The following is a 24,845-nucleotide window of genomic DNA, read 5'->3' as shown; positions in this document are numbered from 1 at the left end:
TATACTAACAAAAGAGAATCAAATTACAGGAGCCATCAAACCCTGTACTTGGGGAAATAAGTAGATCACTCTCTGTTCTTTGGCAGAAATTTAGCTTTATCATACAGAAATCTATGGCTGCATACAGTGAAAGGAGTTTACAGCTTCTTCTTAAATATCCAGCTTTGACTATTGTAAAACACAGGAAAAAACTGTTTGAAATTGATTAGTGTAAGGAATTCTGATCCTTCAAAAAAAAAAATCCTTCATTGTGCTATGTAGCTACTGAGCCTATTATAATATGTATAGCACAATCCATCCATTCAGTGAGATGTACTTAAGCTTACTGCAAAGTTATATTAATTAACAAATGTTGTGAGGGTTGAGAAGCAAGAACTTTTTTCCTAGTGAATAGGACTTTTGTTCTCAGATTGTTTTGTTGTGCTCTTGATAAAACAGTCTTTTAAAAAATGCTGATAATTCAGATTCAATGGTGTTATATTTTATAGTTTTAAAATATATATATTTATGGTTAAAATTTATAACATTCTATTATGTTTTTTGTTATGCAGCATATTGGGGTCAAAAATAATTTTTCTTTGTCAGCAAGTATAATTTAATGTTTCCAGTTTGTCTGCTGTATATGTGAACATTCATGTAAATTACATGCTGGCTGGATGGGTGTACACTATGCCAAGGACAAATCAGCTTGTAGACAAAGCAAACTGAAACTCTGTATACAAGATCCTGAATAATTCCATCACATTCACACAGTACTGGTTACACTTTTTTCGTCTTCTCCATTTCATTTAGGCATAACTGTATGGGATTAGATCAAGTGTACCTGATTGCCTACTAGATCCAGATGAGAAGAAAAAAGCTCGAGAGAGCAAAAACATTGGTAAAGATGCACATGATTGGAGGATAATTGTCTTAAGCACCAAACATTTCACCAGGACACTGAAGTGTCCTGTTAGATTGGCTTGCCTTCTATTTTTCTGTCCATTCATTCTGTTGCACTCTGTTCATTTAGGATTGACCCAGTATAATTCCTATGCAATATATCAATCATTTAATAAATCTGATTTAGGAAGTTATTTGCAATTTTGCACCTCATGGAAGTATGACATCAGATTTCAGAGTCTTATCCTATTTTACGATGTGTTCCCGGGTTGCTGTAGCAACGCTGTTGCTATGGATTACACAATGGGAGTCAGTAGGGTCAGCAAAGATCAGAGCCCCGCCATTCTTCATTCAAAGGCAATTGTCCCTGAAAAATGTGACTTACTTCAATATTTAAGGCCTGGGTAGTGATATTAAACCAGAATGATACTTCTGTTAAAAACCCATAATTAACCTTGTCTTCAACTCTAGGTCACACATTAATAGCAATTTCATAAAGTGGACATTCCTCTGTCTTTCATTCTCGAAAGCCAAGACAGGTTTTAAATAATATGTCTCTTGGAAAAATACATGGGTAATCGTTGCAATTTATTTTATGTCATTATCTAAGCCCTTGAGACCTCACATTCCCAGCTCTTCTCCCTGAGGTAATTGCATACATCTTGGGAATGTGTGAAATGGTGTTAATATTCAGTGCACCATGCCCCTTCAGAGGATCTGCAGCCTACAATGGTGCACTGTCTAGATGTTTCTCTGCAGAAACAATTTTTGGGCAAGGGTAATACGAAGCAGTTCTTCACAAAACAGGGTCCTGGGATATTTAATGATTCCCTGGATCCCAACAAATTTCTTAGCAATTTCAGTTGTAAACATATACTCTGGAATTTCGTGGTGCAACTGACACCAACTGATACATTCCATCAATATTTTTTTCTTTCCTCAAAGAAGAATCAGCAGTACCATTTCTACCTGTAAGTTATTCTGTCTAATGCTTGTTTGATAATATTTATGCCCTCTCTGAATATTCTGGGAGAAAGAATTGTATATACGGAGACTTTTTCAGATTCAAAATTTTAGGTTGCAATAACTGAACTCTACGCTCTTTTGTCTTGTATCGTCATTACCTTGTACAAACTGCATTCAAAACAGTACCGTCACTCAAGGGCAAGGTAATGAACAGCCAGGTTCTGGGCGCTAAAACCCATTAGAATTGACTTTATTTCCTGTGGAATTTAACTTGAAAAATAGTATGTGACCTAATTTCCTACTTTCTTCACAGTATCAGTTGTTACTACATAAGATACAACAACTTCTTGAAAAAGGCAGAACAAATGTTGTCTTCCCAGTATTTTTCTTTGTTGTTTCTTGATTAGAGTCTTTGATAGAGAATACACTCCCATCTCTTAAAGACACAGCAGTTAATAACATTTCTTTCTAAAGTAACTGACTACTTTACAAACTTCTAAAGTTAGTCTTGAACAATCCAGCAGAACCTCAAGGTGCACACATTTAACAGAGAAGGTAGCTGATGCATATCAGAGATGCAATTTTTAAAAAAGCATAATTTCCTTTTCTAGTAGTCAAACACATTGTCTGCACAAGATAAATAGTACCTTCACAACTTTGTTTGATCAAGCTGAAGCTTTGACTGTTTTCCCCAAGCCCCACCTAAGCCGATCATTAAAAACCAACCCATTCTCTTATCTATTCCATAGATCCTGAGCAGCTAACTGAACATTGGTGACTTGTTGCAAAACCCCCCAAAAAGAGCTCAGAGGACTCGGGATTCATCTCACCCATCAGCTGTGCAGAAGTGAGGAGTCTGGTTTAAGTTTGCTATCTAAAATTCCTATAGAGTAATGGAGTGAGATATGCCATTCATTCTGTCCCGACAAGGTGTTTAGGATGGATAGATTTTGGAGGGGAACTCACAGCCCTATTGCCCACCTGTACTCGAAAGCACTATGTAATTTGCAGAGGAAGTAAATTTTAGTCAGCATATGTTCCTTCTGTAATACTGTCTCTATAGGCTGAAATCCAGCTGTAGGTTTCAGAGGAGATCTCCTTTTGACTCTGTGTTCTCCTTTTACCCTCCCATCTACCTTACCTGATTATTTTGGGTATCTTAAATGTTAACCTGTGAGTGTTCTTATTACAGCAATACCTTTTCATTATGGCTGAAAAGACAAGGCTTGCTTTCCTCTGAAAAGGTAAGGATGGTACATGATAGTCAATTCTGCGAATCTTAATCAGAGGTGTGGCTTCTGTGAGGTTTGGAGGGCTATTCAAACAATATTTGCCTATCACGAGTTAAAGAAAGCATAGTATTTTGTTACTCTGTTGACATTAGCTATGCAGATGAAACATGAAAAGTAATTACTTTCTCCAGCTACCGTTTTCCCTCTAATTCAATTCAAAAGGAGTATCAGTGATATGACATGCTCAATTCAGAAATCATATGAAGAATATGACTGATGCTGAAAAATGAAGTGATTCAACACTTGTTTTGTTATTAGAAACACCGACTTCTAAACAGTAAATTATTTTCTTGGGTAATTCATACTCAGAAACTCAAATGTAATTTTGAAAAATGTAAATTATTCCAACATCACACAGTAAAATGAAAGTTGTTATAACTGAGGGACTCGTTAATGTCATAACATCACACAAACTATTACACATGGGAAAACAAATTGTTACATATTTTCTTTGACTCTGAACTTGGATCCAAACTTTAGTCATACGTCAACTCATCTTTTCCAATTAGCAACACTGTTTGGAATGACTTTCCTTTTTTTTATGCAATCATTTTTAATGAACCTTTTGATCAAATACACCTCATTATCTTTCATGAAGAACTGAGACAGGCAAGCTGATTATTTAAAACAGTTAAAACTGCTTTACATTCATTTAGCTTTGATGGGGTAAAAAAAGTGAAGGAAAATAGAAATATTTACTTTGTCAAATTCTTAAAGACCTTTACATGCGTGTTCAAGTCAGATTATCTTTTGGACCATAGGTAGCAGAATATAAACAATAGTTTTTATCTTCAGTTTGTAGAAGGTGATGCATTTAAATATAATACTTTTTATTTCAATCTATTTTCCTGTAATATCCAAACAGGAAACTATTTAGAAATGTATGGAGAAAATCAGAAGTCAAGGCAAAGTGTATCACTATTTTATACAATAGTGTTGTCACATCTAAATTCTCTGTTTCTTTTTCAGCGAACACTTCTTTGGTTTGGTTGTCTTGGTTTTGTAGCAGTCAGCTAGGGTAATTACTGATCTTTCTATCTGGTGAACATCACCTGTAACTCCAAATTAAAATACACCATTGTAATTAGATTTTAAATATATTTCTGCTAAAAGGGTGAAATGACCGGTTCTTACTAGCTAAATCATTATAGTGTTGTTATAATCAGTTTAACCTCTCCTGCACCTTTGTGGTTTCTGTAGAGGAATATTTTACAAGTAGACCAATTCACTTCAAAATAAGTAGGCATAGCAGAATTTATGAAAAGTGTGTTATAAATAGGATCTAATTTCTCCTCTTTCTCTCTTTCCCCTTCTCTTCCCATTTTCCTATCTCTTTTGTAATTATCTGAATTTAATTAGAAATAATATAAAATTGAGTCACAGCTTTCCTTTCACCACACAGGTCACTTAATACTGTCCTCCCTCTTTGTGTGTCAAGGGAAGCTGAATGGTATTTCCTGAATGACATTTCAATAGAAACCTACAAATACAGTCTAACAAAGAGATCAAGGGATACTGTAAGGACGAGTCAGATTCTTTTTCTTTTTTGAAGGTGTGAAGAATCCCACTAATTACACACCTACATACTTATGCCCAGTTTTTTCCCCGTGGTCTGTGCCTTGCTCTTCCATCCCTCCATTACCTCTGTACCGAGGAGGTTCACAGCCCACGCAGGCACCAGGAAGGTATGCTGTTTATTCCCCCCGTAAACAAAGCGTGGGGCTCGTCCTCTGCCAGCTCACTGTTGAGTGAGATAAGCAGACCTCCTATTGCTGAATTATGATCTTTCTTTCAGGCATATGCCCCCAGGATCTATAGCAATCCCTCTAACAGCTTGAAAAATGGAAGCGTTTTCAAAGACAAGCTTGCTGGTACTGGGACTGACAGACTATGAAACCTTGTTGTTATTCACACTCTGAGAAAAGACCATTCGTTGGCTTGCAGCTCGTCTTTTCATCCAATTGTTTCCCTAGCAGTTATTTAGGTGGTGATAACATTTTTTTAATTGCAGGTTTAATTACAGGAAAAGTCAATTATCTCATAGGTACAGCATTTTACATAACGGAGGAGCCAATTTTAAAACATCAGCAACAGCAACTCAATTATGGCTCTCTCAAATATTTAGTTCTTGAAATTTAATAGTGTGATTTTTTTTCAAAAAATCTTTGTTTGGTGTGTCCATTAGAAATGGTTTATTCTACTTAAGATGTTCAGGAGTCGATGATAAAAGTAGCAGCAGCAACGTTTCAGAAAAAGTATTTAAATGATTTCTTAATAAATTTACTGATCTCTGTTTCTGGATCAAATCTTCCACTGATGTAAACCAAGCCAGCTTCCATGAGGGCTGTGAAGCTGCCTTTTTTCAAAGGGGCATTTGGCCAATTTTGTTGGGCATGTGTCTCAGGTTGAGTAAAATTTGTGAACAATAGGTAGGAGTACTGAAATACTTGTTCAAACAAAAGTTGCATTGACCTCCTCACATAAAAAACACAGTGTTTCACTGAAGTTTTTCCTAAATACAGGTTGAGCCCAAATTTTATACAATATTGGACCATAAGCATATTTAGTTACAGCTTTTGATGTTGGTCTCACAGGGAAAATCCCAGTCATTTTTCAAAATTTTTTCCAGATCGCTGCTACAATAGCTGTCTGTTTTTCAGTGCAGTAAATATTTATAAGGAAAACTGCCTGTTCAAAATAATATAACAGCTGTCTGCTCCAACATCCCCCTAGTGATTCCTTCCATTACTGTACTGCTGTTGCAGTCAATCATCCTGGTCTCTTGAAACAGCAAAGTCCTCAAAGTCTGGCTTGCTCACACAGGCAGATATGGAGAAACCTGTTGAGCTAACGGAGGATACGCCCGTAAAAGAAAAGGAGGAGGAATGGTCTGCAAAGAAGTTTGATGCTTACAGAATGGAAGAATGCCTTTAAAAGCATTGTCGGCACAAGCGCTGTGTGAGGCACTGCTGGCGGGAATGCAGGAACAGGTTGAGCAAATGTGTTCAGTGTGCATCTACCCAAACAGGGGAATGAAGGAACCTTGCTTTCCTGTGAAAACCCAAAAATTCAAGTACCATATTTCTATGGGTTTGATGGTGGTAATCCCTGAATGTGATGGGTCTGATGTTCAGCTGTGACTGCTACCACTGCTCAGGGGTGATGTGGTAGGCACCCTTCTCATTCCTACCATAGTCTGTCATAAGCTGTGTGAAAGCTGGGAAAGTCTACACAGAGGACACTGGCCATAGAAAATGCCTCTACAGCGATCTCGGTATTTGACTCAGATACTGTGCCTTTTGCAAGCCTCTGGAGCAGCCAAAGGCACCACAGAACAGACTGTAACCAGCATGCTCAGGCAAGACTGGGCATGCTCATGCAGCCTTTTCCAGCCTGAGTGTAAAGCAGTTGAATATAAATTTTTTTTGTGAGATCACTGGTGGAAGGTTGTAGTTTGCCTTTGCATCACCTCAGGGCGAAAGTCTCGGTGCCCTTTCAAGAAGAGGTGTACAGTGGTGCTTTCTAAGAGAAGGAAAGGTGTAGTTTTTTGTTAAATCAGGGTTCAGAGGTTCAGATTTAATATCGGTCTTTCAGTGTAGTAATTTTCTTCTTTCAAAAAGAGGTATAAGTGCTGTGCTTAAGCTAAGGTGCTAGAGAAAGGACCCCAGATACGGAGTATCCCCCAGTGCTCCTATTTTTGAGCACAGCTGTTTAGAAGAAGGCTGGGTGCATTTCAAGGCTTATCACCTGGAATGCAGGTGATGTACTTCACTGCCTATTTATGGACATATTTAACACCAGGCTTTCTAAATATCCCTTAGGCTTCTTATTGTATGGTCTTCCTAGGCAACCCCAAAAAGGAAAGCGAGATGGAGTCTGAAAGGTCTCCATTATAAAGACTGAAAGGAAATATTCTTAGGTTTTTTTACATGGTTCTTTTTACAGGGCAGATATGCACCTTCCAGTCATGATTAAGCAACATGTATAATAGTTTTTACTTGTTTCCTTTCTCTGACTCAGGAATTAATGTAGTCAATGCTATGGGCCAAGAATTGTTCCTCTTATGTGTCATTTTTTGTTGTGCAGTGAAAGCTACAATGTTGGTCACTCTTGACTTTAGATGAAAAAAATTTAAACCACTGATTTTTTTTTTCCTTCTACTGGCATTGACCATGAAGATAATGCATTATCTTAAGATATATGGTATTCAGAGGAGTAAATAGGGTGTAGTTATGCCACTGATGTTTTGTATGAATCTTAGGTTGATTTTGAGACCTGAACAGAGATTACAGTAGTCACAGATGTTACAACAGCTACAGAAATGAGATTTTAGAAGATTACTTCTCCAGTTGTCATTTGGTTAGTGTATTTAATGGGGTTGCCATAGTTTGAATTTGTAGGCAAGAAAGATGTTATTTTGCCCACTAGAGATTTCAGGGCATGATGGGTATCCTCTTCCAAAGGTTTTTTAAATTTTCTGTTTTAAATTAGTTTAGAGCTTCTAATAGTCTCTAAGCTATTTCTGTGAAGAAATGAGCCTAAATAAGAGCTAAAGGAATAGTTCTTTAGCCTATTTATATCTTACGTATTTGGACAAAATGCTGAAAATGCCCTAAAGTATAACATTCTTTCCTTCAGAGCAAGCCTGAAACTTTGCAGCAGCCTTTGACTGCCCTGATAGTTCTGCCATAGCTGGTGGGAAAACATGGGTAATATAGAAAAACAGAAAGATTATGATTACCACTGTAACTAAAATTAGCTAATTTTTTCTAAATGCCATCTCCGAAAACAATTACTGCCTATATAATTGTGTGTGTGGTGATCCATTGTCTGTGGAAATTCACACAAGAATTTGACTCAAACAAATATTCTAATAAATTCTTCACTAAGAAGTATGCACAGTACATAGTATTGTCTTTCCTTGGACTTAAGAAGTCAAGTGTAAAGAATTTTACAAATCTTTCAAAAGCTTCCCCTGATCCATTGAACTTAAAATAGATTAGTCTCAAGGGAAAGGCAACTTTCCAGACACTGCAATTATAGTGAATAATAGCAAGCCAGAGACATCTGTTTAATGGAAACCTACAGACCAGTATAGCTAACTACATAATTCACTTTTTCTTCCTCCTTGTAACAGGGATTCTGTCATGTGCTGCTGATCTTCTCAATACCAACATCTCTGCCTGGAACAAAAGTAAAAAAGAAAAAAAAAAAAAGAAAAGAAAAAAAAAAGTAATAAGAGATGTATTTGACATGCAGTGGGAAAATGAAAAATTACAGGTGATTGAAATTAGCTCGTCACTCACCAGAGAGACATGCAAGAGAACACTAGGAAGAGACATTTTACTCTGCTTCTGGAGGTACTCACCCAGATATTAATAAAACTGCTGTGCAGTGCCTTGAGGTCTCAACATCATAACTTTCACCAGGCAACTTGCTGAAGAGAATAATTATATACAAAGCATGTATTCCTCTATACAGCCTTTTAAGCAGTGGGATTAGCTCTTCTAAGCACAAGAAAGCTCCAAATAGGAGCAATTTCAGGGGATAAACCTAATGTTAAAAATTCCAAACCCCACCTATGCAGTGACTAAGACTGCAGCCACACTATGTTGTGCTATACTCCTTCAGTTGTCAGAAAAAAGCATGGTTTAGGTCCTACATCTAAAGGAGCATGACTGCTACTTAGAAGAGATGTTAAAATAGGCTAGAAACTGCTTATAGTGTAACAAGCACTAGTGTAATTTCAGTGAGCCATAGCCTGTGTTAGGGAAACTTCCTCATCCAGGAGCCCCTCTGGCAGTCACACTCAACCACCTGAGCTGGGACTGAGGCCCCTTCCCAGCTACACACCCCACACTCACTCAGTCACACCAGGTTTCCTCACTGGCTCGACCCCAGGTTTCCCTGGAGTATAGCTTGGTCAAAGTTAGAACATGTAATTCGGATTGCTGAAGTATGCTGAGAAAGACATCACAGCTGTACTTGGCTGAACAGTGGGTTTTAAAATGGGCACAGGCTTCCCTGAACAGTTTCAAACATGGCTCATTTTTGGGCCTTCTGTGTAGTATTATTCTAATTTTATGTCATGGTGTTTTTCGCTTTATTTCCCTTCCTGTGGGAAGGGTGCAGAATTTAGCATCAACTGAGCATGCAACAATAGCAACTGATGGATAACTCTCAAAAAACAAAACCCCACTATTTAGGTTCACTTCATTTGTTAGAAGAGTGTATCCTGAAAAGATCTGAAGCAACTGGAAATTTGTAAAGTAAATAATAGAAGAAAGATGATTCTGGTAATTTTTTTTGCAGCCATATATCACAAGAAAAACTGTATAACCAAGAAGCTTCCATTGGAAAACCCTTGAGCAAGCTTATGATGTAGAACTACTGTTTCTGGAATATAAATTCTCACCTATAGCAGCTGCTAGTACATGCATTTTGTTATGTCAGTGGCTGCTCATAAACCCTCATCATGGTTTAGCCTACTCTCTCCTTTATGCAGTAGTCCTTTCCCACTGAATCTTTTTTAAAAATACTGAGGTAAGCAATTTACTGGGAAATATTAGGAACTCTCCATATTAATATACAGTCCAGAGAACTTCTATCCACAAAAAAAACAGGAAATAAAAAGTGTATTTGCCAGCATGCCAGTTACGTGTTGACTTCTCCAGAGACCCATCTCATTTCATGGCCATTTCATGCATACAGGAAACTACAGTCACCAGCCATATCTTGGCTCCTCAAGGTGCCCACCTTTCCTCACTCTATTTCTGGACTACTTCCTCTCAAAAGAAGGCACTATTCTGAACTCAGGCAGCAAATAAAGGGAATCTGAAATAACGTTCCTGGTCTTGTCTGTTGATTTTCAGGACTTGTGATTCTGCTAAGTTTTTGAGCTTAATGTACTGCCTTAATTTTTATGATTTTGAGCAAGATGTTTGTAGTCAGGAAGGAATACAATTATCATTAATCCTGTGCAGCCCTGAAAAATCAAGTTGGGGTGATTTGGCTGCCCAAAGTCAACAGCAGAGTTTTGGTATTAATAGGGGAATGTGCTACAGACTCTGTGATGCCTCCTTAAATCCACCAATGATTTTAGATCATTCAGAAGTTGAGCTAGTTAACCAGTTTAAATTTAGTCATTTAAGTTGTATGTGTAAGAGACTGATGTTTAAATTCCAATCAAACTATTTTTTCTTCCTTAAAATAATTTTAAATAAAATCTTTAAATTATCCATTATCAGTGTCCCTTAAAGTATGCATTTAATGACAGATTTGTAATGCCACATAACAATCTGTTCTATAACATATATAACACATTCGCTTTTTCCTCAGAGCATCTAAATATGTTTCTAAATCTTTTGAACCTATTTTCTTCCCTGACCTATATCTTATCATCTTTGATCCATAACACTTTATCACTACTCTGTGGCTTAATCAGAGTCAGTCTGGATGAGGCAGTAGCATTGCTCCAAAGCTCTTTAATCATTGTATTGAATTAATGCAATTACATGGCTGATGCATTAGAAATATCACGACTGGTCTCCATATTTGCAGCTCCTTTTGAGCCCTTTGCAGCCTTTTTTCTCCCCTTATCCTGGAGGCAGGATTTCCAGACTACACAGGCTTATCTGTTAATGTTACTAAACAAGGCAGTACATAGAGAGAGATGTTTGCAGTAGAAAGAAGGAAAAGAAAGAATAAATAGCGCACTAGCAAATAAAATGTGTTGCTTTATTTTCTTAACTAAATGGAGTCACTATATGTATAATTGAAATGGGTTATGTATTCAAGAAAGAACTTTCACTGTTTCAATACCGCACTCCCAAGGTTTGAGATCCAAGTGCTTAGTTATACATTTAAATTGCATAAAAGAATTGTTCCTTGCAATAATGAAACACTGAGATCCTTGCATTTCAAAGGGAAAAGGCTCCAAGGGAGTTGAAGGTAACTCAGAGAGAAATATTCACAAGAATAAAATTTAATATAAAGCTACAAAGAAATAACTTCCTTTCGTAAGCAAAGTGGATTCTGGTAAGGGACAGGTCTGTTTTTTCCAGTGTTCCTTGTGGCTGCAGGATGTGGTACTACTTTTCAGGAAATTCTCATCAGAGTTGGATCAATACAGCCTTAATGGTATCAGTGGAATAATAGTAACAATTTTTGTTATCTGGAAATCTGTCCCTTCATATTTAATGCTTAACCTATTCAATTTTGTCTTCAGTTTTTAATGGTTACTATTCCCAAAGAGAATTCCACAACCCATGATTGCTTTAACCTATTTTAAATCAAAATGCATGAAATCCTGGCAGATATCTCTGTAGAAAAAAAATTTCAACCGTGTCACTTTTAGAGCAGTACTGACAAATGGATTGGCAAGGTCTAATTAGAAATGCAACACTGATACAAACCAGATGCAGAATGATATGGGCACTCTATCAATAGGGGTTTAGCTGGTGTCCTGTTGTAAAGCTGATTGCCTGCTGATTCACAAACTTCATCACAACTACTTTCTTTTTTCCAGAATATGAAAAGAATTCTTTATTCTAAATTTAGTTCTGTGTAGCTAGGTAAAATTCAGAATAAAGCTATTGGTCCTATAATACTTGCTTGTGGTTTAGTTTTAATGAAAAATGTATTTTCAGTTAATGACATCAGTAATAATCATAACAATTTAGCTTTGACTTTTTTCTGTAGGTTTTGGTAAGGATGTCTTTTCAGTATTATGAGGGCATTTAATTAGGAACATTCAACAAGTTGTTTTTAAATATATGATATTTACAATTGGAGGCTTTCAATTAGAAGCTGCTCCTTTTTTTTTTGTTCCAGCTGTTTGGCCTAAGATGTGAGAGGGAGGATTTAGGAAACCACAGAAATATGTGAGGAAGATGAAAAGACATGTCTAGTGGACAATGAAGAGCTTTGCGATCAGGATGTTGAGTGGAGGTAAATGGAGCATGAGGGAACTGAGATCAGTGGAGGATGTAGAAGAGGTCACAGCAAATGGGAGACATCCACAGAGTCAGAGAGACAGAAGGTGTGGGTGCATGCAGTGATTAGGGAGATGGAGAACTGAGGTAACAGGAAGAAAAAAGAAATGAAAAAAAAGTTCATTTCGCTCATGTATTCTTACCATATCCACCATATCCAACTCCCACACCCAGAAAAGTCCTTTTGCATAGTTGCTCATAGTACATGAGCTCTGGTTGGGTCAGGCTTGTATAAAGTGTGCTGGGGTTTAAACTTTCTCCAGCAGACTTTATTATTAACCCAGTTTAAACTGGTGTTCATTAAAGCAAATCATAAGCAGAAACTGCTGCCAATAGGGAGTTAATGTTGAAAGTATGCTTCAGTGGAGTCCAGCCAACAAAATACCCTTTTCCACACAAAAAATCATCACCTTTTGAAAACCCAAATGTTAGGGAGTCTGGTAATGAATGGTTCAAGAGATACAGCCAGTTCACAACTGAAATGTAAACCTTCCTTACTCATTGCTACCCTACTCAGCATATGCCCACCCATCCCAGCTTAAACGGTCCCAGAGTAAAGCTTGCAAAAAATGTATGCAAAGGTCAGAATAGCAAATTGCTATAAAAGGTCCACTGTGGGAATCAAGTATGACAGGTGATCAGTGTTAAGGAAACAAAGAATGTACTGTAAAGGCATTGCTCGCTCTCCCTGCCCCAAATGGCCTTGAAATGCTCTAGCTCAATAAGAAAATCTAATAATGTTCTGCCTTATTAATAAACACACCATTTTTATATTTCAATAGATTTCATTAGGACACTAGATTTGGCCTTCCCAATGTTAGTACAGGCTGCATATCAAATTGTTTCATATTTTTTGCCCATCTTGCAATGAAAAAGCAATATTCATTCTGTTATAATAAGGGCAGGAGGATGACTAAATTATCTTTTTATGCTGCATATGTAGGTAAAAGGATCCTTTCCAAATCTGTTCTCTTTTTAGGGAGGATCTTACAGATCTCCTAAGACTGAACATGTTTTATGTTGTTCTCCTCGGGACAGAAATCAGACAAATCAGAACAGATCTTTTTTTTATTTTTTTAAGTAAAAAGCAAATGCCTCTGGCCAGCAGTAATTGCATTTGCAGCTCTGAAGTTGCCTCTGGGTCTGTCATGCATCTAACTAAATATCCTTTTTCTCAGTGAATCACAGGGTTTCTTTGTTTTCAGCTAGTTACAAATGTCTTGTGCAATGCCTGTCCTGCAAAGCTATGAAAAATACTTCATACATCGTGAATAAAGATGGCAAATTTAAAGCTCATACAGCCAGGTGCAGACTGCCCGCTTTATGCACCTCATTTAGGAAATGCAATCCATTTTTCTATTAATTGTTGCCAGGTGACATTCTGTTTAGTCTGTACAGTCAATGGAGAGAAAGAGACACCTCATTTACACATCTTGACTTGTTCTTAATAGTGGACTCTACTCAAACCGGCTGGTTTTGGAGGTCACACTTAGATTTTGGATTCTTTTCCTATAGTCATGAATCACAATATTGCAGAAAGCCTTTCCTATTTGGGTCCCAGTTCTGACTTCAAATACACAAGGAGACAGGATCTTGTAGTGACCCTGGCTGAAGCCTCCTGAGAGTTTTTCCTATCCTTGTAGAAGAGGTTGCTTTTTCCAAGAGTGCAGGGGGGACCACACAACAGCCGTCTGGCCTCAAGGAAAATCAAGTGATCTCATTGTGTTTGTATTGCTCTCATTGGGACGCTTCAAAAATGAGTGATAGCCGCCCCCGGTTTTGATTTTGTGGGCCTCCAAATTCCAAAAAGGAGAAGCAGAAACAATTCCACACCTCTGGAGGAAAAATGTTTCCTAGAATGTATGACTCATGCTCATGGATGTGGTCATCCCTTTCAAACAAAGCAAAGGAACAAAGCAACCTCATAGTGCTGAAAAACAGCAGAAAACTGCCTTTTAAAAAGAAATTAATTCACAAACAGTAAATATCTGGAAAACTCTGGAACTTCTCAAAATTTTCAGTCTTTTAGGTAGATAAAGCCATTCACTAAACAGTATCCACATAGTGTCAGCCAGTAGCATGTCATTGTCTTTTATGTGAAGAGTGATTTACAGTAATTACATACAGTTGTCAGGAGAAAGAAAATTTAGGACTGCTGATATGAATTTAACCCATTTTCTCATTTGATGAAAAAGTCAGCTCTGTTGAGTAGAATTCAGTCTTCAACACAAACAAACAGTTTTCATTTTGTATAAAAAAGATACTTAACGATATAGCACTACAGTTCTTTGAATTCAAGATAGAGCATTTGTCAACTGCTTGATATAAATGAAAGATGTTTATATGTAATAGAGCAGTGGAACAAATTTTGTTAAGAAGGGTATGAACCAGATGTTCACAATATTGGTTTTTTGAGAGCAAAATGTCTTTTTACATTGTCTATGACTCACGAGCCAAAAGAAAATGTGTTTATCATAGGAACTCACAGTTGAGACCTTATCCTTTCAGCAGCAACATAAAAATGATAAAGCATTGGACCTAAGAAAGTATCTAAACAGCTCCTACATTTTATACATACTTGTAGACCACGATATGAAATTTTTCATACTTTCTTTACCTGCATTATATGAGATTTAAATCTAAGCACAAAGGGTTTAAAAGCACTACTGCCTGTAACATCTGCTCAATTATTTTTAATCAATCATAATGAAATCTGGAGGATTTTGAGGAGTAAATATGACACAGTCCTTTGTTTTTTCTTCAGCTTTATTATTCTGTACACAGAAATCAAAGCATTTTAAATTGTCTGTGTTCCTCTTAGTGATACCTGCTCACTGTGTTGAAAAAGGGTTAAAAGATTTAATTTTCCTTAGTCCTTGTGGTACTTCTGGCAAAGTTTTCCTCCTCTGTTAATCGAAATGTGAATAGTAATCCAGAAACTGCAGATTTTATCCCAATTAACACTCAGAGTAGCTTGAAAAACAACAACCAAGACCACTTTAATTTCGACTTGCAGAATGTTGGATTTAATCCCCTGTTTTAGAGATTGAATTGGGGCCATAGAATAGGGAGAGGGTCCCTTGTTAAAATAGATTAATTCTTTGAAAGTATGCAAGAGGTGGATGGAATGGAAGAGAGTCCCCTTTGATAAACATTCAGCATTCAGTTCCTCATTAGTCTGCTAAGGTTATGCATTTTGAGGGTCAAATGAATGTTGTTGGGCTAGAGAGACTTATTAACAGATGTCCATGACAATCTTGAGACAGCATATTAGTCCAAGACCAGCAGTGTATCTAAAAACTTTCAGAAAATTGGCTGCATTTTGCAATCTTTTCACAACATTCTTTATGTCTTTTCTAACTGGGGTTATATACTGTGTTGCTTATGGTCACATTCCACACCAAAAATAGGATTCTAAAACCTCTGAGACTGCTTCTTTTTGGCAAAAATGATTATATGAAAGCTGAATTTGTCTTCCAACACACTTGACATAAATGGAGAACATTTTTATTTGCACTTAAGGCAGCTTTCACAGGTGCTTAAAGGTGCTTAAAATAGTGGCAAGATAAATTCATACTTTCTGATTCTTGTGTCCAAGGTTTAATATGATAGATGGAAAAAAAAAAAAAAAAAGAATGACAGAGGAATGTCTTGTTAATTACAACGTTATCTTTTTTATATATAAGTTTGTCCTTCCTAGGATGTATGTCTATTCTAGTAATTTGATGCGACACTGAAGTGCTTAAGGAAAATCAATGATGTAGATGCCAAGACAGAGTGCAGGCGCCTTAGAAAGTTCTGTCCAATCTGCAGGAAACAAAAATGAATTATCAGTGATGGTGATAGCCCATGTGATAAAAAACAATAAAAGAACAAGTTATAGCTCAACACTGTTCATTCAAATATTTAAGGTCCTTATGCAAGTATAAGAAATGGGAAGAACATATGATTTTCTTAGATCACTTTCACTGCATGAGGCATTTGCACTGCACTTCACTGGAGTGCAAAAATGCCAGCAAAGCTATAAGTCAGGTATTTGTAGTTTATTTTATTAGTACTACGCTGAACCGCAAAATAGATAAAACAGTTTTATGGCTTACATCTGGTTGAATAATAAAACATATGGCTCTGGAGTAAAGCATGTGCAGCTGTAATTTACTGTAAATATCCAACTCAAGATAGCTATGGAGATAAAAAACTTATGGCATGCACTCAGGGTTTATCCCACTATCCATCACTACTTGAATATTTATGACACTCTGACATTTGTGGTTTATATGTTAATTAACTATGTTTTAGGAGTTTTCTTTAGGGCATTTTCTTCTATGTACAACAGATATGAGTTTACAAGTAGTGGACACTTTTTCTCCCAATATACTGGTTTAGCACATCCTTCATTACAGAGTGATCGTAATAATAGGGTTACTATTGATATTGTAGGACATTTTCCAGTGTAGACTAAAATGTGACATCTTTCTAATGATTTATTTTAAAAATCCTTCTTTAATCATATTTTCTATGAACATGGACAAAGAGTTTCTTCTCTTGTTTTATTCTTTTGGGTAGTTCTGATAATAACAAAAGATTAAAATAATCACGCTTTGTTGCTTTTGGGGCAATACAACAAAATGTGGAATTTTTTTTTTTTTTAATCTTTTTATATTTTGCATTCAAAAATCAAGAATACTGAACCTTTTTGGACCCTTTCATACAATTGTCTGTGACTGGACTGATAGGTAGTGTTTTTTGTTTGTGTTTTTTTGGATTGACCTTTCTTTAATCATTTGATTGATTAGATGCGTTCTGTCTGAATTATTCCATCAACTTAAGTTCTAGCCAGACTGCAGTTCTGAATTTGGCATCTTAGCTTCAGAACTTGTTTCTGTGACTTTGGACAGGGATCTATGTCACAGCCCAGGTTAGAGAGAACTTTATTCCTGGTTTGAATCTGGATGTGGACAAAAGGGATTACACACCAGTGATACTACAATCACTATATCTGTATTGCAGTAAAATGTGGCATCAGACTTTGAAAGTTGTATTGATACCAATCAGCATTGATGCTAACAGCTAGACTGAACCCCAGCTACTGCTGAACCCAGAATACCGCTTTATTATTCCACTATCCCCTCCCATGGGCCTCTGGCACACTTTTGCTGTGCACCTAAATCTCCTTTCCAATTGCTGAAAGGTCTTAATGGATTTCTCTTAGCATCTAGTATCTCCTGCAGGCATGTGTCATACCTGTGAATAAAGGAATGCCATAGACACATAGATGGACTTCTTTTCTTCCTCTTTTCTCTATAGTTTTCCTCATTTTCAATACTCTTGTGGGAGAGATGCCACAGCATTGAATATTGACTTGAGTTTGACAGTTTCTACCTTCCCAGACACAGTAGTGAGTGGTAAAATTATCTCCAGGCTTCTATAGTGGAACAGAGTTTTGCTTGGGAATACAGTTGTGCTTATGGAAACTGAGCTTGCTGATGCATTAGTCAGTGTCAGAAGGAATATCAGTGACTGAAGTAGTGAAAATAATTGCAAGAGAAGTCTGGAACAAGTGAAAGATGAAACCCTGTGTTTATCCAAAGAAGATTCCTGTAGTCAACATGAAACAGGGAGGCAATTGCTATCTCAGTTTGTCTGGAAAAACGTTCATGGGTATGTGACTGCTCCTGTAGAGAAAAAAAAAGAGAAAAATCAGAAGTCTCTATGAGACCCGGTGACACTGGGTCTGTTGTTGCAACTTATTTTCCCTTTCCTGCTCTGATAAATGCTTGTCCCAAGATCTTACTCCAATCAAAACTCCGTACCGGAGGGGTGATTCATTATATAGTGCCGTCTTTTGGAGTTGTCTCTGAAAAACAGCTGCAGTTTTAAGGCAAAACAAAATGCAGTATGGATCCTTTAGGTGAAGTGAAGGGTAATAAGCAATACATATTTCCATAGGAATCCCATATGCGTAAGCAAGGACTTTCTGTTCTGTAGGACATTTAGTGATACTTTCTATGAAATCTAATCAGTTAGTGTCAATGCTATTTCATGCATGAGTTCTTCTCTTCTGTTACTCTAAGGCATTTTGCAACACCCCGTGTTTTATATGGACTGTGATCCAGCCAAGGATATGCTCATGCGTGGCTCCAGTGAGCTGCAAGCTGTGTGAGAAATGTTTGGTGTAACTTTAGTTTCTCCTATGGAGTGATGTATTATTCTGGGTTAGACATGGGGTTGAAGCTGTTGCTACCCAGGATTTTTTGTCGTTTCTGTGTGTCTAAGTCCTGATGCAAATATTTTTCTTTTTCAAAAGAGATGGGTTTTAATTCAGTGAGGTGTCTGGCCAGAGAAGTGCCAGGTACGTTTCAGAGTTGATGCCGTTGAATTACTACTGCAATTTTTCTTCAACAGCTGGGGGGAGCAGGAGAGCCGGATTCTCTACCTGGCCCCATATTAGACTTCTCACCCCAATCATTTGCTCTAAAGGAACATAAGGAAATCAAGAGGATGAAAATTAATCAAACAAAGAAGAAAGACTTACCCCCCCCCCCAACCATTGAAAGGCTTATCTTAAAGCAATTTCACAAGAAAATAAGATCAAAACCAAAGCAAATTGCATGCAACCTACGAACTCAGAAAAGCAACAATTACACAAGAGACTACACAAAAGACTATGCCCTATCATTAACTCTTCTTACTCAGCTACATTCTCAGTCAGTAATTATGACAGTCATGAACAGAAAATAGATTGATCACTGCAGAATCTCTTGGAAGACAAAGGAGAAAAAACCAACACATAAACCCAAAACAAAACAATAAGAAAATTTCTTATCAATAAAATTTCTGCCAAGCTACAGAAACAAATGAAATGCAAATTTAACAAATTAACTATGTGATTAACACACAGTGGGATCACTTCAGGCATTTTGCTTTGCTTCTCGCCAGAATGTAATCCTAGTGAGAGTTATTGCTGCATCAATATTTCCACAATGGTATCATAAAGAGAATTCAATGACATTATAGAAACTGCAGCCCTGTACTTTCAAAGCTGTAGTTTGAAACAAATTAGTGTTTTAAACATTAAGGCACTTTCATACTACTTGTTATATACCTTAGAGGGCAGAAGAAAAAAACTCAGCGGTCTTCTGGAGCCAATTGTGGGCTTGAATTTGACATCACTTTCATTCTGTTCCTTTTGAAAGCTGTCTTTGAGGCAGTGTTAGGCTCAACCTCTTTAGAATGATAAAAGCCTCCCATCAGTGTTGACTGGTCTGTAGGTTGGGATGCTAAAGCTTAAATGAAATGTATATTACCAAGAGTACACAGAATTCAGAATAAAACCAAAAAAATCCCTTTCTGATGCCTGCAGTTGGGGCCAGTGTTAAATAATCCAGCTCTTGTGGAGATTGTGGGAGGAAGGGAAGCCTTCTGTGTGCAGCTAGTATTTTAGGAAGCTGAAGTTCATCTCCCTCCTGTGTGAAAGCAGATCTTTAAAAAGGATTGAACAGCAAACTATATTTAAATCAATGTCACCAACGCCACTTAATCACATGCAAGCTTAATAATTAAAATCACCCTTTGAATATAATTTTCAAACTAAAGAATGAGCAGTGGATTTTATTAATGATAGACTCTTACACTACTTTTTTTTCTTTCTTATTTCAGTCAGCTGTAGGTTTGTGTCCTAAAAGGTTTTACATGCAGATGTAAGGAAAACGTAGTGCTTACTCAAACCAGTGGGGGATGATGGCTTAGACATTTTTGTGGCTGCTGTTAGGATTGCGAAACATCTTTAGTGCCACTTCACAGGATACTTCATTTCTTTTTTCAGACTTTCCCTATATAACGTCCAATTATCAGATTTTATGTGAGTGAAGCGATTTTCACTCTGAATGCATATTAAAGAGAACACATGTTTTCATTTTATGGACCTGTAACACTGAATCTTTACTAAAAGAGAATAAAATACTTATGAAAGGTTGTTACAGAGAGTGCACAGAAAAAGCAGTCTGGGTCTTATTTGCCAATTCCTTTGAGCAGTTACATTCCTCCTCCCATGTATCAATACACATGAATTTTCACTTATCATAGTTTCGCTAAAAATTGCTGCTACACTGGTGATCAGTAGAATCAATAGAGCCTTAATATAGATGGAAAAGGAGTAAAGACCACACTCTCAGCCACAGTGAAACGCTGAGGAATATGATGGGTTGAGAGGGGTTCTGAGAAATCTGAGAAAGGCTGCTGCTAACACAGACGTAATTCAGCACAAAGCCATGGCTCCCATGCACTGTAGTAGCCGGTGCTGACCATTTTGGCTACTTCTGCAGTAGTAAATGAAACATGTCTGGGACTGTTCTCTGGCCAGCTGACAGGGAACAGCTAATGCCAGTGCTATTAAACTCTTCTTTCTCTCCTGCTAGGAATTGTCTCTGGCCAATGCTAACTCCTGAGCCATGCCCAGGCACAGGCCAAAAACGTGTCACTGGGTGCTGTGATGCTGGTTCTCACTTAACAGCATTTACAGTCTATATTCAGTGCCTAGATATGTCTCTGGGTATGTGTCTTGGGACAATTGATTTTATTAGCTGGAACATAACCTAAACACTGAGCACAAGAAGTGGGTGCTGTCTTGATGTTTAACCTTCAGTTTATTAGGTGAAAATCTCTTATGTTTGTTTCTTATCTATGAAATGAACAAAAGCATTTCTGTACTTCACAGGCTACCAGGAGAATAAACATAATAAAAGACTAGGAATGGTATGATCGTGAGGCCTCTGATTTCTGTAATCAGAATAACTACATCCCTTCCTGTCCCATACTGTTTGTTCCATTCCAGAAGTTGAAAGGAATGAAGCAGATTAAAGTAGGATAACGGGTTGCTAGCTCAGAGAATTCCTTTGCCATCTGGGGAAATGTGTCAATTTTTCAGCTCTGCTTTCTCTACCAGATTGTGGTTACTGTTTTGGACCAGTATGTGTAAAAAAAAAAACAAACCCTGCCTTTCCCCCATACTGAAAAGTCAACATTTTATTAATCCTATAATTCTTTTAATAGAATTTGTAAAGGAAAATTCTCTTCTTTTTAATAATCAGCCAGCCTAAATTCCAGCTTGGAATGTGCTCTTGTAGCCAAGGCATAAGTATAAAACCAGTGAAAAGGAGAGAAGAGATTTACAATGGAAATTCTGACAATCACTTTGCAATAATAGAGCTTGGAGACACCTGCTTTAATCAAGGTGGTGTGAATATTTAAAGTGGTCTATTTCTTGATTTTCAGTTCAGCTGATGAAATCATAATTTCCAGTGAAATAATTTTTTTCTTAGGGATGCATGAGGGAGAAAAAAAGTGAATGATCCTAATTTTCTATTCACTTGGTAGAAATAGATTATAGCTTTTTTAACCCTCTTGATTCCAGGGCTGGCAGATGGAGCTGAAGGAATTGCTTTTGTTTAGAAGTGATTCTTTTGAGTGATAGTGCAGTGCAGATACAAGGCTGGCTTGGGGTAACAATAATTCATGTAGTATAACCACAGCATGGTTTCTCTCTGATGTGGGAATGATTTGCTAAACTTTCTTTGAATTCGGTAGCCATTCTTGTGCTGTAAATAACACAAAATAATTTGGGCTTCTGAAGAAAGACAATTGTTCGTTGGGGAGGCTGACTCACACTACTTTGGTCTTTACTTCCATCAGCAGTGGAGTGGTGCTACTGGTTTTCAGGTGCTGTATACCAATTCTTGCCATGCTGAACGAAGATACGTTACTAAGGATAACATATCCAAAGAATCCATAATGACAGGTGTACCTTTTATCATGGTATAACCCCAGCTGGCAGCTCAGCCCCACTCAGCTGCTCACTCACTGCCCCCGGTGGGATGGGGGAGAGAATTGAAAAAGTGAGAAGACTCATGGATTGAGATAAAGACAGTTTAATAGGGAAAGCCGTGCATGCACACAAAGCAAAACAAGGAATTAATTCACTGCCTCCCATGGGCGAGCAGGTGTTCAGCCATGTCCAGGAAAGTGGGTGAGGAGGGTGAGAAGCAGAAAAGGCTTTGACACGTGCAAGTGCTGCTCAGCAATAGCACAAGGCATCTACATAAAATCAACACTGGTTTTAGTACAACTCTAAACATAGCCCCATACCTGTTACTCTGAAGAAAATTAATTCTACCTCAGCCAAAACCAGCACACTTTTTCAAACAATGAGTTATATTGTCATGCAGGATAGCTTAAGAAGGTCCACAAACTTCCAGAGAGCCATGTCATTTAGTTTACCAAGGATTTGTTTCAGCACTGCAAAATAGTTGGCTTATTTAGAGAACCACTTTAGAAAGATATATGACCAACAAATCCATGGGAAGACCACATGCCTTGTGAATGTAATTGTGAATTACATATCATGTCCTATGAAGAAACTGGAGAAAAATGTATGACTGGGAAGAAGGGTCGTGAAGTCAAAATAAGACTCCATAAAGAGTTAGTGTTATCTGATGTACCAACACTATCAATAGTACAGGATATATACCATAATCATAATTATTATGTCAAAAGATTAGAATGCTAAGAGGATAAAGCAAAGGGAATGCTACTTTACCTGTCTTGGTAGCTTAATACTTTTTTCCGTACTACTCTGTTTTAGTACTGTGTTGCATTCTTTATTTTTCCAGTTTCTTGGTCAGTTAACATAAAAATGGTAAGACTCACCAGTGTCCGACTGTGGCTTTTTAGCTGGTTTTCCCCAATTCATTGTCAGTTGCTTCTCTGGCTAGTGTCTATTATTTAGATAATAATATAAAGCTCCAAGAAATAACATGCAATGTCTACTGGATGGAAAAGTAATTACTTTTTCACTATGGCCTAATTGTGCTGTTCAGTTCTGCCCTGCTTTATTTGATCTGATTTGACCTTCTTATTCTGTGACTATAGAAACAACTTGAAACATGTGAGGCACAGCAGTAAAGGATGCCTTTCTCTAATTCCCTTTGCTGCTTTCTTACTATTATTTCTTGCTATTATTTGATTTCACTAGATTTTCCTCCTGTTCAGGTCTTCTAGTTTCTTACCAAGGTGTGAAGTTCTGTTTCTTGTAGTTTTTTTCATCTTTCCTCATGCTTTTCCTTGCTTGGTGGCTGTTGACTCTTTAATTGGCATAAACATGATTCCTCCAAACATCTATGGTCAATGAACATTACCTCTTCTTCAGTGCCCCAAACTGACATACTTTTATCTACGTTGTTATCTGCAAATAATACTTGTTATCCAAGTAAACAGTAGTGACTTTCTGTCCTGGACCTTGCTCAGCTTCATGGTTTAATTAAGAACTCAGATTTAAGAGGAAATTTAGTAGTGTCATACACTAAAAAATGTGCAAACTCTTCGGAGGACAGTAGTAGTGTTCAAGATGGTCATGATAAACTGTGAAAAGCAATTTTCAAACTAAAGCCAATATAAATAAAGTGTTATGCCTAGGAAGAAGGAAAAAATGAAATAAAAAACCCACCAAATATGAAAAAGGGATTAAATAGCTGGCAATTAATCCGCAAAATAGAAGGCAGAAGGCTATCTTGTATCATATATATTGTACCTTAATAAGACTTAGTAACATTTATGTCAATATTATGCAGTCAGGAGAAATTCCATGGATTCTGGTATATGTGCATGACTCTGGCAAATCCACATTCGGATGGGACCCACACGCACACAAGCTTCTACATAGCAGGAGTCCTGTCTCCATAAATAGACACTGTGTCTGTGCCACACTGCTCTTTGAAGAATGGTGACGGTAGGACACTGCAATATCCCACAGCAAGCACTCATCAAATACAAAACTTTGCAGCATCCATTGTGCAACTACAGCAAAAGAAAAAAGGAATTCTGTTCAGGAATATACTGATTGGAGTATTGTGCCCATGAAAGGGCAGGTAATTATTTACTTCCCATTGGTATTTAAGTTTCATCAGCCCAAGTCTCATCTTCCTAGGCAGCTGTCACACTTCAGGAAAAACTGTCAAGAATCTATAAAACAGTATCAAGAAGAAAAAGAGGTTAGATAGCTATCCTGTGATGATGGGAATGGAGTTCGCTTAGTCTAAAATAGGAAAGACTAAAGAGGGACATGATTACATTACTTTCTAACCTGCAAAAGATGTTACAAAGATGGTGGCAATCAATTGTTTAAAATCACCCAATGATGGAAAGATGTGAAATATATTCCTTCACAATTTCTGAGGAAATAGAATGGCTATAAGAACCAAAAGAGGCTCGAATAGGCTTCCTAGAGGGACTGTGGACTCTGCTATATAAGGTTTAGGACAATATACACCCATTGTGTAGATCTTGCCCTGCTACTGTAGGATGTACTAAAAAAGTGTCTTCCAGCTCAATAAATGAAAAAAGAGACAGCATGAGACGATACCGAGATATTGTATTACTTGGCACTAGGATTGCATTATTTGTCTTCCAAGAAAGAAGACAATACACTGTCACATGGAGCAGTGCTTTTATGGATGTTTCTGATCACAGCATCATGAAAATGCAGTGATGGAAAGGACCTCAAAGTACCTTTTGCTCCAGCCCTTTAAACTGAAGAAGATTCAAATACGTCTGCTGCTTCAGAAGTGATTCAGAGCGGTGTGTTATTTGCAATTCTAGATTGATTCATTCTTAGTGTTGAATTTGAACATTATTATAAAATCCTTTTGCTGGTGTTTTG

General features: G+C 37.3%; 1 long non-coding RNA gene across 1 annotated transcript in view; it reads right to left on the bottom strand.

Annotated features, from left to right (window-relative positions):
- Positions 1 to 16,871: 16,871 nt before the first annotated feature.
- The window catches only part of LOC116436595, a 32,084-nt gene continuing 24,110 nt past the window's right edge, over positions 16,872 to 24,845 (bottom strand). Inside the window, exon 3 of the long non-coding RNA XR_004237042.1 lies at positions 16,872 to 17,808. This is a non-coding gene — a long non-coding RNA (uncharacterized LOC116436595). The remainder of the gene's footprint in view (positions 17,809 to 24,845) is intronic.

This window comes from Corvus moneduloides, chromosome 2 (genome assembly GCF_009650955.1).
Source record: "Corvus moneduloides isolate bCorMon1 chromosome 2, bCorMon1.pri, whole genome shotgun sequence".
In the NCBI taxonomy this organism is placed as follows: domain Eukaryota; kingdom Metazoa; phylum Chordata; class Aves; order Passeriformes; family Corvidae; genus Corvus; species Corvus moneduloides.
This window is presented reverse-complemented; position numbering and strand designations above follow the sequence as displayed.